Below are 12,473 nucleotides of genomic sequence, written 5' to 3' on the forward strand. Positions count from 1 at the left end.
AGTGGGGGAAGGTTATGTTTATTATCTGTTAATGACTTCCAGATCAAGTTTGCTCAGTTTGTGAGTATAAAAAAACTCACCCTTTTTTAACTGCCTTCTCTACAGACTCAATTGGGGATTTAAAAATCATGCTGTGCTAATTCTAATCCAAGTATTGCTGTCAGTAATAAAAAGGTTCTTCAGGGTATATTGTGTCTTTAGTTAAACTGTCCATCACTGTACTGGAAGTGAATGTTAATGCTGTTGATGAGAAGCTTATCAAAATCAGAATTTGTCTTGTCCTGATTAGTCTTAATTAAGTCTTATTAACCCTTTTAAACACATGTCTGTTGTATTGGTTTCTGGACTTGTCTACTGTGGAGGAATGTCAAAGAAGAGGAATAAACCTCAGAGCTATTATTTTTGTATTGCACATAAGGATTGTTGGGTGAGGTCATCACAGTTATAAATTAAGTCCCGTTGACATGCTGGCCGTCTTGATAAGTTTAAATTTCTCAAGGATTTGAGTATCTAGTGCTCATATATAACACAAATGAGAAATTCATGGGAAGAGTCAGTCTTTTAATTAAATCAAATGATGTAATTTGAAAAATGTCAACTTTCAGGCTTTCAGGTCCTTCTTTAAATCCAGTTGGAATCATAATACTCATAATTGGAATCATGTTATCAGGTAAAGAGCCAGCAATCTGGAAAGTGTTGGGGTGCATTTAAGTGTGGCCTCTGAGGGTGCTTTGATGGCAGCACCACTGAGCTTGGCGGTTATAGTAAAGGACAAGAGGGATACCCGAGGTGATCTTGCCCTCCTTCCTCTCTCTGACAGATATTCAGGGATCCAAACTGTACCCAAATCTTGTCATCAAAGACCTTGTTGTCAGGCTGCAGGCTCAGCCATGCTCTGAGATGTGACTTTTCCACTGCTCTGCTCGCTAGAGTGGCAAACTGGGCTGGATTTTGCCTCTGTCTCTCTTAGCCTGGTACCCTGGGATACTTTCAGGATCAAGGGAGGAGGAGAAAATGTTCATCTTCTTTGTCATACTTTTCTCATTTTGTTCCTGTCAGATCATCTGGCACTCTTTGATGACAGTATCTTTTCTTTGGCCTCATGTTGTTGGTTACTGGTCCTGTTCCATTCTGTCAGTTTGCTTCTTTCCAGGGACAGCACTGCTGCTCAGCAGGGGAGCACTGCAAGGATTTGAGATCACTCCTGGTTTGAAGAGGCAGTAAAACATCTGTCCTCAGTACCCTGTCAAAGGGGCTCCTCGTTGTTTCTGGTACCAGGGTGTTTCCTCCTGAGCTGAGCCCTGCACCTTTGACTTCTCCATTTGTTCCTCCTGTTGCTCAGCCTTCCAGGCCCTTGTCTGCCTGCTGCTGCTGCACCTTCCCATGGAGCTGTGTGCTTTGTGCATGCAGGGGGAGATTTTCGTGGAGCACACAGATTCCAGATAGTGTGTCTCCAAACCCCAAATTGTAAGGTTAGATTATAATTCAGTTTAAATCAGGACATTGCTTTATCCCTTTTCTTTCCTAAACTCTCATTTTGGAGCTAAAGAGTTTCTATGCTTATGAGTTTCAAAAAGTCCTGGGCTAGATCAGGAAACTCAGGCCTTTTCTAAGATCTTTTTAAGAATTCAAATTAAGTGATTTGGAAGCCTTGGTACCTCCTTCCCCCTCTTGCTAATTTTCAGCAATCTGGAACATTGTTCTCACACGTATTCTTCTTGTGAGTATATAAATTGTTTTGAAGCCCTATGGGATAATTGTCATTGCTGGAAAACTTTTATTGAATGGTGTTTGTCTGCCAGCATCAGAACTTCAGGAGGTTATTTCATCTTGGCTTTCATTTCAGTTCTATTTTAGCAGTTCTTTGTCTTCAACTCCATCATCTTCTCTGTGCACTGAGCTGCTGTGTTCAAAGACATTTTTTGAAATAAAATTCTTCATTTTGTGGTTCTTTTTCAATGATGTTATTTCTCATTTTAGGAGCTTTTGTATTTCTTTAAGGCAAATGAGACATGTTAGTGGTTATTTGTAATTCTTTTTTGTTCAGTGGATTTCCTGTTATGCAAAAATGTAAAGCTTTTCTCACTGTTCTTCCAAACTTTTGTTTTCCTGTCTTGATAGTTTTGTACATCTGTATCTGCTTTATAACCTGTGGCTAAGATGTATTTGCCTATTTAAGATCTGGCTTTGTCTTTGTGGATGTCTGACAACTTACTGTAAAACTGCAAGTTAGAGCTCCTGCTTGCTTGTTTCAAGACCTTCAAGAAGTGAACAACTTTGCTTTTCTTTAACAGTTTTTCTGAATGGACACGAGGGTATTGAAAATCTCCATAAAATTATCAGCATGTTGTTCTTGCATACCATAGTTGCAGTAAGAATTTTATTCCTTTGTTACTGTAAAAAGAATCCCAGGGGAAGCTTTAAAGCATAAGGCTTGCGCTGCACGAAGTGCCAGGTTTGTTTGTGGAGCACAGGACAAATCACAGCCACAGAATGGTTTGGGTTGGAAGCAACCAAAGGTCATTGAGTCCCAACCATCCCTCCAGGGACACCTCCCACCTGCTCACAGCCCCATCCAGCCTGGCCTTGAACACTTCTGGGATGGGGCATCCACCACCCCTCTGGGCAGGCTGTTCCAGTGCCTCACCCCCTTCACAGGACAGATTTCATTCCTGTTATGGAATCTAAACCTGCCCTCTCTCAGTTTTAAGCCGTTGTTCCTTGTTCTGTCACTTTGTTTCTTTCTAAAAGGTTCCTCTCCTGCTCTCCTGGAGCCCCTTTGGATGCTGCAAGGCTTGGCACACACCTCTGCTTTACAGTCATTTTTCCCTTATGGGCAGGTGGGACGGGGACAGACAGACAGAAAGACATCACCTTGTGAGACTGGATAAATACTCCTCTTTACCACCACAGAAATCCAGGACTATTCATGCCAGTCTGTCCAGACACAGTCTTTATAAAACATCTGAGACAGATCTAAGTATCTGTATTTTATTGTTAGTGTTTTAGTAGATCAAATAACCTTCTTAGCACCATTTTTCATTAACCAATTCATTATCTGCGGAGAAATCTCTTTGCATAGCCTTTTGTCTGGGAAGAAAAAGTGTGGAAAATGTACTAAGGAGAAATTAAGTTCACTGGAAGGCTGATGTGCATCCTAAAGTACAAAGAAAATATTATGTATGATTTTTATATTTTTGTTAGAAGAGGATTCAATTTGCAAAAATCTACCTAAAGATAGGAAAAAAATGGCAGATGAAGAAATAAGTGAATGTTGTGAACATATAAATACTGTGCCAAAGGAATCCAAAGCCATAACAGAGGTTTGCCTTACATACTTCTGATATTAAAAGGATCATACCATGGGTAACATGCTAACAAAAGCCATGATTCTGTCAGTATTTATAAACTATAAATTATATAGTTATATTCTGTCAAGTTATAAAATGCTTAACAGAATACAGAGCATTACGGGGGAGGAAAAACAACAATGCATGTAACTGAAGAAAAACTCAGCAACAAAGTGTTTCTTTTCTCCACTGGTCTGGCAGTTGCAGTAACATTAGGTGGGATATCTTTTAAAAACTAAGCAGAGAAGCCAGAGGTGAACATCATCTTAAAGTTTGTTGTGTAGGTTAAACTGTCAGAGACTTTGAACAGTGCTGCATTTATGTTGGGCTTTTCCTTTTATAACTAGTATTTGTGCTGGGTTGGGTTTTTTTTAGTGTGTTTTACATGGGGTTTTTTTCCTGTTCTTCTGTCTGACATCTTTTTATGCTTTCAATGTTCACAAAAGGAAAATGTTTTTGCCGGAGATAAGAATCAATTAGATAAAGCTAAGGGCATGGTTGTAGTAAACTGCAGCCTAAAATGTGATACACTAGCTTAATTCTTGATAAAACTTTATCACACACCTTGATTCTTCTTAAATAGCTGTACACAAAAGTCAGCATTAGTTTTTAGAATAACTCAGGTTTGCAGGTGTTTGTGTTCCATGCCTATTGTCATCTACAGTTTTTCTGCTTGAGATGGAGAATGGTCTCCTGTAGCCTATTAGATCATTGCCATCAATCCTTGCCAGAAATTCTGACCCCTTCATACACTGCACCACCATTAAGTAGTACAGTACTTCATTTTTGGTGAAAACCAAAAATCTTAGTTAAAAAAAATCTCAGTATAAATATTTTGTAATATGACTGTAGAATTTCTTAGTCCCTTCTGCTAGTCTTCTCAGTTTGATAATATCCTTTACTGACATTTCTCCCATTTTTACAGCCCTCTTGTATGGGCTCAGAGTTGAAAGCACCTCTGTGCTCCTCAGAATTCAGTGGCCAAAGTCCTTTATCTCCTACTTTCTTCATGCCCACAATACTGATAATGCTGTGTCTTTCCCCTGCACTTGAAGAGTCATTGTCCTCTAGTTTACAAACAGATATCCTTTTGGACTCCCAAACCAACCTGTATTGTGTTTAAAACCTTTCTTCTTAAGTTTTTGCCAAGGTGGTTTAAACCAGCTGAGGCAGGGAGGAGAAGAATGCATTACTCAAGTCTCACCCATTTATTTTGTTTCCTTTTTCTGCTATGATCCACAATAGCTGGGACAGTTTTCTCTTTTCTAGACTGAGACAGACCACAGTAATGCAGACAATCTCAGCAAGTGGTTTGCCTAAAAGACAGAAACTTAAAAATACAGAAAAAAGGTTTGATTGGTTCCTCATCTTGTTATCCTTTAAACTAACATACGATTTAAAATGTCTGAAGTGAGACTGCACTTCAGCTTGGTTACTTTATTTCTGTTAGATTTTGGGGAATAAGGCTGAGTGAGAAACATAAATCAAACCTCCCAGAATGTAATGAAATTCCTCTCATATCTGGATTCTGGCTTTATAGATGGACTTGGTTCTATTATGGCCCTGAATTATACTCTTTGGATTCAAATATCTATAAATCTTGAGGAAGCTTAGAGTATTTTCTGAATGTGGACGTATTTCTATCTGGCATGTGTCCTTCTGAATGTAGAAAGGACCTGTCTGTTGTGTGGTACAGATATTCAGAGCCCTTTGTTCTTTTTATCTTAAAACAAAGAGGTTTCACAAGCAAAGATTTGCTAATTAATTAAATTCTTTCCCTGACACACATAGGACTTCTTTAATTACAATGTTTTTGGAGGATTTAATGAAGACTTACTTGAGTTTCTGTGAAACCTTTTCTCAAGGGATTCTTAGCATTTCAGTTTTCTGTATATTGAAGAATTTGCACTCAACACATTAAAGGAAAACCAGTTTCCCACTGCTTTTCAGCATATTCAGCATAGGGATGCCTCAGCTTGCTTGTAAAACCTCAGCAGCTTCTGTTACAGCAGGCCAGCCCTCATTCAGTGGATTCAGAGGTCAGTTTGTGTTATGGTACTTTAACTGCACTGACTTCACATTTCGCAACATCATATAGAAGAGTGGAAAACTTCTTTTTTGCTCAACTTTCAGTGTGGCATTTTTATATTTGTCATTGTTTTTATGAACTTCACAAGGACAAATTGTAAAACTTGTTATTAGGCTGACTAATGGGATAAAAAGAAAATTTTAGACTTCTTGTGAAACTGATTATGTTTTTCTCAGCAGATTTTAGGTGACTATTCACATTATGAGCACAATTCTGTCTAAAAATAAGTTGTGTCCACTTTTTTATGGGTTTATTGAGAACAGAAATTTCCACACCATTCTCCCTTTAATGTGACCACAATGGGCAGTCATAATTTGTCCATTTATAAAAAAGAATAAAGTAGCAAATTGGCCACCATAAACTGTTAGTATATCCAGTTTTGCTGACATGTTTATTGTAGTTTGCAATATGCATGATGTTGATTTTCAAAAATGTTCCATTTTCTTTTTTGAGAGTATTAATTATAAATTCATGAATCACAAAAATCAAGACTGTAATACAACTCAGGAGTTGGAAACACTACATAGCACTCATCCATGTCATCCTCAAAAAATGGGATTGTTGAAATATTTCATAGTTTGAATAAAAGCCTAAAACCTTCTATTCATTGTACTGCTGAAGCTGAACAGGTCAGATAGTTTTTTATGCATTTATATAATGAACACGTCAGGAAATGTTTAGACAAGACCTAGAAAGGGACAAATATGTGAATTTCAGTGCCCCACCTGAAATCTCATATAGCATAGGATCTCATAAAATAAACATATAACTTTGCCTGAAGTCTGAAAGTATTTTTAGTGTTTTGTTTTCATGGTATGTTTCAAAGGAAATGAACTTGACTCCAAAAAACACATCTAGGAATTAAACATGGCCCCTAATGAACAGACAAAGGAATGAAAAAAGCAGAGGACTTTGCAGCCTTAAAAGTAGAGTTCAAAATATCATCCCTCTTACAAAATATTTCCTGAAAATAGGCTTGTGGAGCACAAAAGTCAATTCTGGAAATGCGAGAACTATGAAAGCAAGTCCAGTAGTCGGCACTTTCAAAAATAAATAAAACCATCAGGCAACAACTGTATGCTAATTGCATTTAAGAAATAAAAGACCACCTACATAGAAATAAAATAAATCTCATTAGTGGAGCTAAAGCAGATAGTTGAGATTGAAACTCTGCTAACCAAAACCAAGCTCTCCAGGAGCTTGTGCAGTCACTGCCATTTTCCTTGGGATGGGGAGAGCCCTGCAAGCCCCTCTGTGCCCCTCTCTCAGAGCCGGGTGTGCATTTCCTGGCTGGCTGTGCCCTCGCTCCCGACCAGCCAGGCTGGTTGTTCTTGTGGATGAGCAGGAGGAAAGGGCACCCAGAGGAGTTGTGTGCAAGGGGCTGATAGCTGAGGATGGTACTAAGAAATCCCATAAATCTTGACAGTGTTGTTCTGTCCAAAAAAATTTATTAATTTAACCATTTAATTTGTTTTGTGAAAAATCAGCTTTAGGAAGGCATACCACTGCAATCTTAAAATCAAGAAAGTTAAACATTTTATGACTTTTAGGCAGGACAATAAATTTTGAAGGTTTTCAGTAACAATAGCAAGAGGGCTTTAGGTCCAGCTCCTGAAGCAGCTCCCAAAAACCATCCTATTCCCTCTAGAGGAAGTATTGAAAATCATTTGCAGCCAGTGACCCCTCTCTCCCCGCTGGCCATCATCGGGTTATAGATCTTCAGAAACAAAAGCTGCCCAGGCCCTCACTCACTCTCTCAAATGGCCTTCTGAAAATAAATGAAAAAAAACAAAATAATTTTTAAAATCAAGGCTATTCAAAGCTCCTCATCTGTTTTGCTGCTGACATAGTCAGATTGGCTGTGGAAAGATTGCAGAGGAATTTGACTGGATATATTTGTAGGGCCGAGGTCTGACCATAACCAACTTGGGAAAAAGCCCAATAGGTACTTTTTCCTTGACCTTTAACCCTTTGTCCCCAAATTTTTTTATTCACAGATAGTATTTGACTCTGACTGAGTTTATGATTCAGCTGTGGAGCTTTAACTTAATCTGACAGAAGTTCTGTAAATCCTTGCTAGATGTTTTTGGTTCTGATTTTAGCTTCTGGTTTCGGTTAGACTTTTTAATTCAGCTATGAAAGTTAGAGCTTTATGTTCCTAAATAAAATTAAGTTCAGCCCTTCATAAAAAACTTCTTATTCTTGGAGCTGCTATAGATGTTTAAAAGGGTTGCTCTGATTTTTAAATTTTTTCCCCTCAAGTACAGGGTCTTGTCTGAATTCTCCTCTAGACTGAAGCCTGAAAAGGAAGCAGATAGGAAAGAATGTTCCCAGGGACAAAGTCAGTAGAAAGTGCTTCAGCATTTAATCAGAACAATTTCAATCTGTTGATAATTGATCAGTAGAACACAATTAAAGAATCCTGCTCAATGTCAAAACAGCTCAGCCAACAGAAATAAATGCATGTATTTGTCACATGAGGGACAGATAAGAAACCAGAAAATGTAGAACAACATGAATAAAACCTTCCACCATATGGAATTTAGCAAAAAAGAAGATATTTAACAATATTCCTGAGGAATTGCTGTAAGAGCTTCATACAAACCTGCTTCAGTATCCCTTGAAAAATTAATTTGTATTTTAGAAAAAGAACCCCACACATCTGGCTTGATCATTGGCTGATAAAATATATTTTTATTCCCACCCCAAATCACATACAGCTTGGCTGGAAAGAAGACAGCTGCTTGGGCACTAGTTGTGTTTCAGTCTGAAGTACATCTAATCTTTATTGATGTATTTGATTCTCGTGTGCCAAGTGCAGAAAGTTGTGCTTTAGCGGGAAGATTTGTTTTCCCCTTTTAATATTTATGTGTAATTTTGGCCAACAAAAAAAGGTTTAGAAAATGATAGCAGTTCTCAAAATGCATTAGACTTAAAATCCAATAAGTATACCCAGTGCTTTTGTATGAATCCTCCTCAGTTTGTTGCTTCTACAGGAAGCACTCCTATTGGAAATCAATCTCAAGCATTTTAATGATCAATTAATTCTGAAAGCTCCTTACTGTCTTCTCATCTGAAGCTTCAACATTTTTCCATTGTCTACAGTTTTTCCATTGCTAGGTCTGACACCTGTGATGAATTTGGTCTGAGTGCCTTAAGTTACTTGTGAGATTTGGGTACGTTAGCTCTATGTGCAAATCCTCAGTATTTCTTATTGTATTGCTTGAACTGTTTGCAGGGAGTATGGGCTGGGTAAATCCACATTGTGCTGAAATCAGTGACCAAACCTGCAGAGGCTTTGGGAGCTCCAGAGAACCTTCACCCACAGGTTTCACTGCTCAGACAGTCGTAGGTGACCAGAGGAAAACCACGTGCTCAGGAAGCAGCGGTTGCCAATGGAGCGGCTCCAGCTGTCCAAGGCAGGGCAGCACTGCAGTGTGGGGCTCAGGGAGGCTGCAGAGGAGCAGGCTGGGCACTGCCCACCCTGGGCACAGTGACAGCTGTCTCTGTGAGCTCAGGGCTGTCACGGGAGGCTGTGGTCTGTCTTGTCTCAGAGAATCTCAATTACTTGTGACACAAGTCCAAAAGCACAGTATGAGAGATAAGACCAGTACCAGAATTAAATCTCTTGTCTCTATTTTATGAGATATTGAATCTCAGAAAAGCATCTGATGAAAGAACTGGCAGAACTGCAGAGCTGAGGGAGGACAGATGTGTCAGCAGCATTGCTTGGCAGTGCTTCCTCTGCCAGTTCTCTGTGCACTGGGAAAATCTGTCAAACGGGGCTGTATCAGAGCGAGCAATTGGCAGTTAGTTTTACATTCCCCACTGTAGTCCTTCCTGCACTGTGAACTAGTCTCTCTTATCAATTCCTAGCCTTCAATCTCAATTTGATGTGCTGCATGATTCACAGCACAGGTTTCATGACATTGTCTTACCAGTCCAGTTTTCATGCTACTGGTACTTTTAGTAGAAGTTCTTTTATAGAGGTTGTTTTTTATTGATGAACCTTATATTGGGGAGCACTACTTTAGTCCTGCCCAGAACAGATATCATTTCCAAGGTATCCTTTTTTAGAACAGGATACTCTTGTGAATGTTGGGTATCTTTAACTAGACCTAGTTGGGATTTAGCACACAAATAAGCTTCGTAGTTAGCTGAAAATACAAATGTTTCACTAGACTGAAGCTGCAGTGCACCAGTTGCTCCAACATTTCAAGATGTTATTAAAGAGACACATGGACTCAGAGAGGAATTTCAGAAGGATTATACTGACTGAGTACTCAGCAGTTGCTAAAATAAAAGTTGGCATTCAGATCATATTAACTAGGAACCAATATTCCCGAAAATGTTATGTAAGTAATTATTATATATTAGGTTGCCATATGTCTGTGTGTGTGCTGTGTCCAAGACAGCAAACGTCAAATGCATGGTCCTGATCCCCTCCTGTTGAGTGAATGGTAAAATTGCTCTCATGCTATTTCAGAGGATGAGCGTGTTCCTGTGTGAGAGACACAGTCAGCAAGTGCAGTGATGAAGACATACATGTCAGTGGGATTACCCTAATACAGGGTATTAATATGGCACCAGGCAATGATGCTGCACCCAGATGTCTAACAGTGTCTCCATTCCAGATCCTTTTTGGAAATGTTTAGAGCCCATTTACTGCACGCTAAGATTAAACTCCTGATTGAATGAATTACAGTCAGGCCTAAGATAAAATTACACTCCATGGATAATCATAGCTTGTGCTAACCTTTATTGGGTGCAGGGGGTAACAAAGGATGAGGAAACGCCTGAGGCACTTAAGGACTGAGGCAGAGAAGGCATTAATAGTAAGAGCAGTTGTTCTCAGAGTACCAAACCCCCTGAGCTGGAGGAGAGGGACAGGGATCAGAATGAAGCACCTGTAATCCAAGGGGAGATTGTCAGTAACTTCACTGCCACTTGACTTCCACACTCACAAGTTTCTGGGGCTGGATGGATCCACCCAAGGGAACCGAGAGACCTGGTGGAAGGGCTCACTGAGCCATTCCATCATTGATCAGCAGTTTCACCAGAGGAGGTTTAGATTGGGTATTTGGAAAAAGTTCTTCATGGCAAGGATTGTGAAGCACTGAAAGAAGCCTGCCCAGGGCAGTGGTGGTGATCCCTGGAGGGATTTAAAAGATGTGTTGATGTGGCACTTGGGGACAGGGCTTGTGGTGCACTTTTCAGTGCTGGCTCAATGGTTGGACTTGATGGTCTTAGAGGTCTTCTCCAACCTAAACAATTCTATGATCTGATTTACCAATCAGCGTTACTCTAGCTATAGAAGAGATTTTTAAAAGGTAGTCAGGAAAAGCCACTAAAAATACAGACCTGGAAAGCCTTGCTTAGGCAATATGCTCATGAGCTGCTGCTCTAGGCTTAGACATTTTCATCAAAATCTTCTTGCTTTATTGTTAGAGATAGTTGTAATACCTTTGCCACTTCTCATTGTCATGCTCTGATCACTGGGGAGTTTTACCATTATGTAGAAACAGGTCTTTAAAGGTTCAAAAAGCAAGCAAAACAAAATCCCAAAACCATTTTTTGTTCGTTTAAAAAGAAACATTTACTTCCTGTATACAGTCCGTAAATAAAAATGCCTGAGTGCCCTTTTTATATGAATTGAATTCTGTAGGTTTTTCCATGGAAATTAGGTCTAAATTTTACTTGGAAAGAGATTCATCAGAAGTTTAGAACTTTTGGTTTTATTCTTTTATACTGTCTTCCTTTTATATCTGGTTTCCTTTTCTTTGTTTATGAGAATATAATTTATAAGATTCATTGTCAGAAAAATTTTGAAATGTACTGCAGCCTGTGTGTTGTGGGGAAGATCCTATGACTTTGTGTGTCATGCTCAGTTTAAAAAAGAAGAAGAAAAAACCCCCATAATATATTTTTATTCTGCTCATATGCTGATTACTGTTTCCATTAATCCAGCTGAACTGAAGTTTTATAAGCAAATATCTTACTAAGGGACTGGTATTTACTGTATTCTGCTCCATTTTTATGACAGGATAATAAATAGGAGCTCACTGAAGTAAGCTCAGGATTGTATTTTGTTAGGCAGTTGGTAACAAAGCAATAACAATATTTTCTTTAAAATAGCAGTGGTTATTTTACACATTGTTGAAGATACTTATCTGATTTTTCTACTTTTGGGGGTCCTATAACTACAGGTTTATTTGAATGCACAGTATATCTACTACATTACAAATTGGTTATAAGGTAATAAATTTCCAAGATGGCGAAAGGGAATGTTTAAGATTAGCCCATTGTATTATTCTGCCAATTGTTCAGAACTGTTTCACCTCTCCCTCACTTTCCTCTTCTCACATTCATCCTTGTAACTGTCCTGCAAATCGTCTTTTCATCTCCCCACCTTGTGCCCAGAGCCCATCCTTTTCCTCTTGAGTGTTTGATTTACTTGACCCAAGCATTCTCTTCCATTCTTCCTGGTTTTCAGAAATAAGAGATCTTCTCTACTGATATTACTGCTATGACATTCCCCTCTGAGGTTCCTGAAAAGATCTGGTAGTTTGCATTGGCTGTCGTTCATCTGCTGTGCTCAGATTTGGCAGAGTCTTCTCACAGAATGAGGAGCTTCTGAGAATTTGGGTTTGGCCTGAATTAGCATGGGTAATGTACAGAAAATTTGAGAGATCTCTAATTTGATGCAGACTTCTGGACATTAACTTGTGCTTAGCATCACAAAAACGTGCCCAGGGCCAACTCTTGCTGTGTCTTTTATGGCTGCAAGGGCTGTGACACAACAAAATCTCCTCTTTGGTTTTCTTTGGAGAGAGCAGAGAAGTGGAAGTTTGTGCAAGAGAGAGGCCACAGGAGCCTGACTTTCCCTTTGGGAGCAGGGTTAGGACATCTTTGGGGGATCCTGATGTACAGTGCCCTTTCTGCAATCACAACTATTTCTCCTGCTGAGGAGGCAGGTTATGAACTGTGGTTCTGTACTGCCAGAGCAGCTGTAGGAGATGGCAGGAGCAGACAGT

The sequence above is a fragment of the Zonotrichia albicollis genome, chromosome 11 (genome assembly GCF_047830755.1).
Source record: "Zonotrichia albicollis isolate bZonAlb1 chromosome 11, bZonAlb1.hap1, whole genome shotgun sequence".
NCBI lineage: Eukaryota > Metazoa > Chordata > Aves > Passeriformes > Passerellidae > Zonotrichia > Zonotrichia albicollis.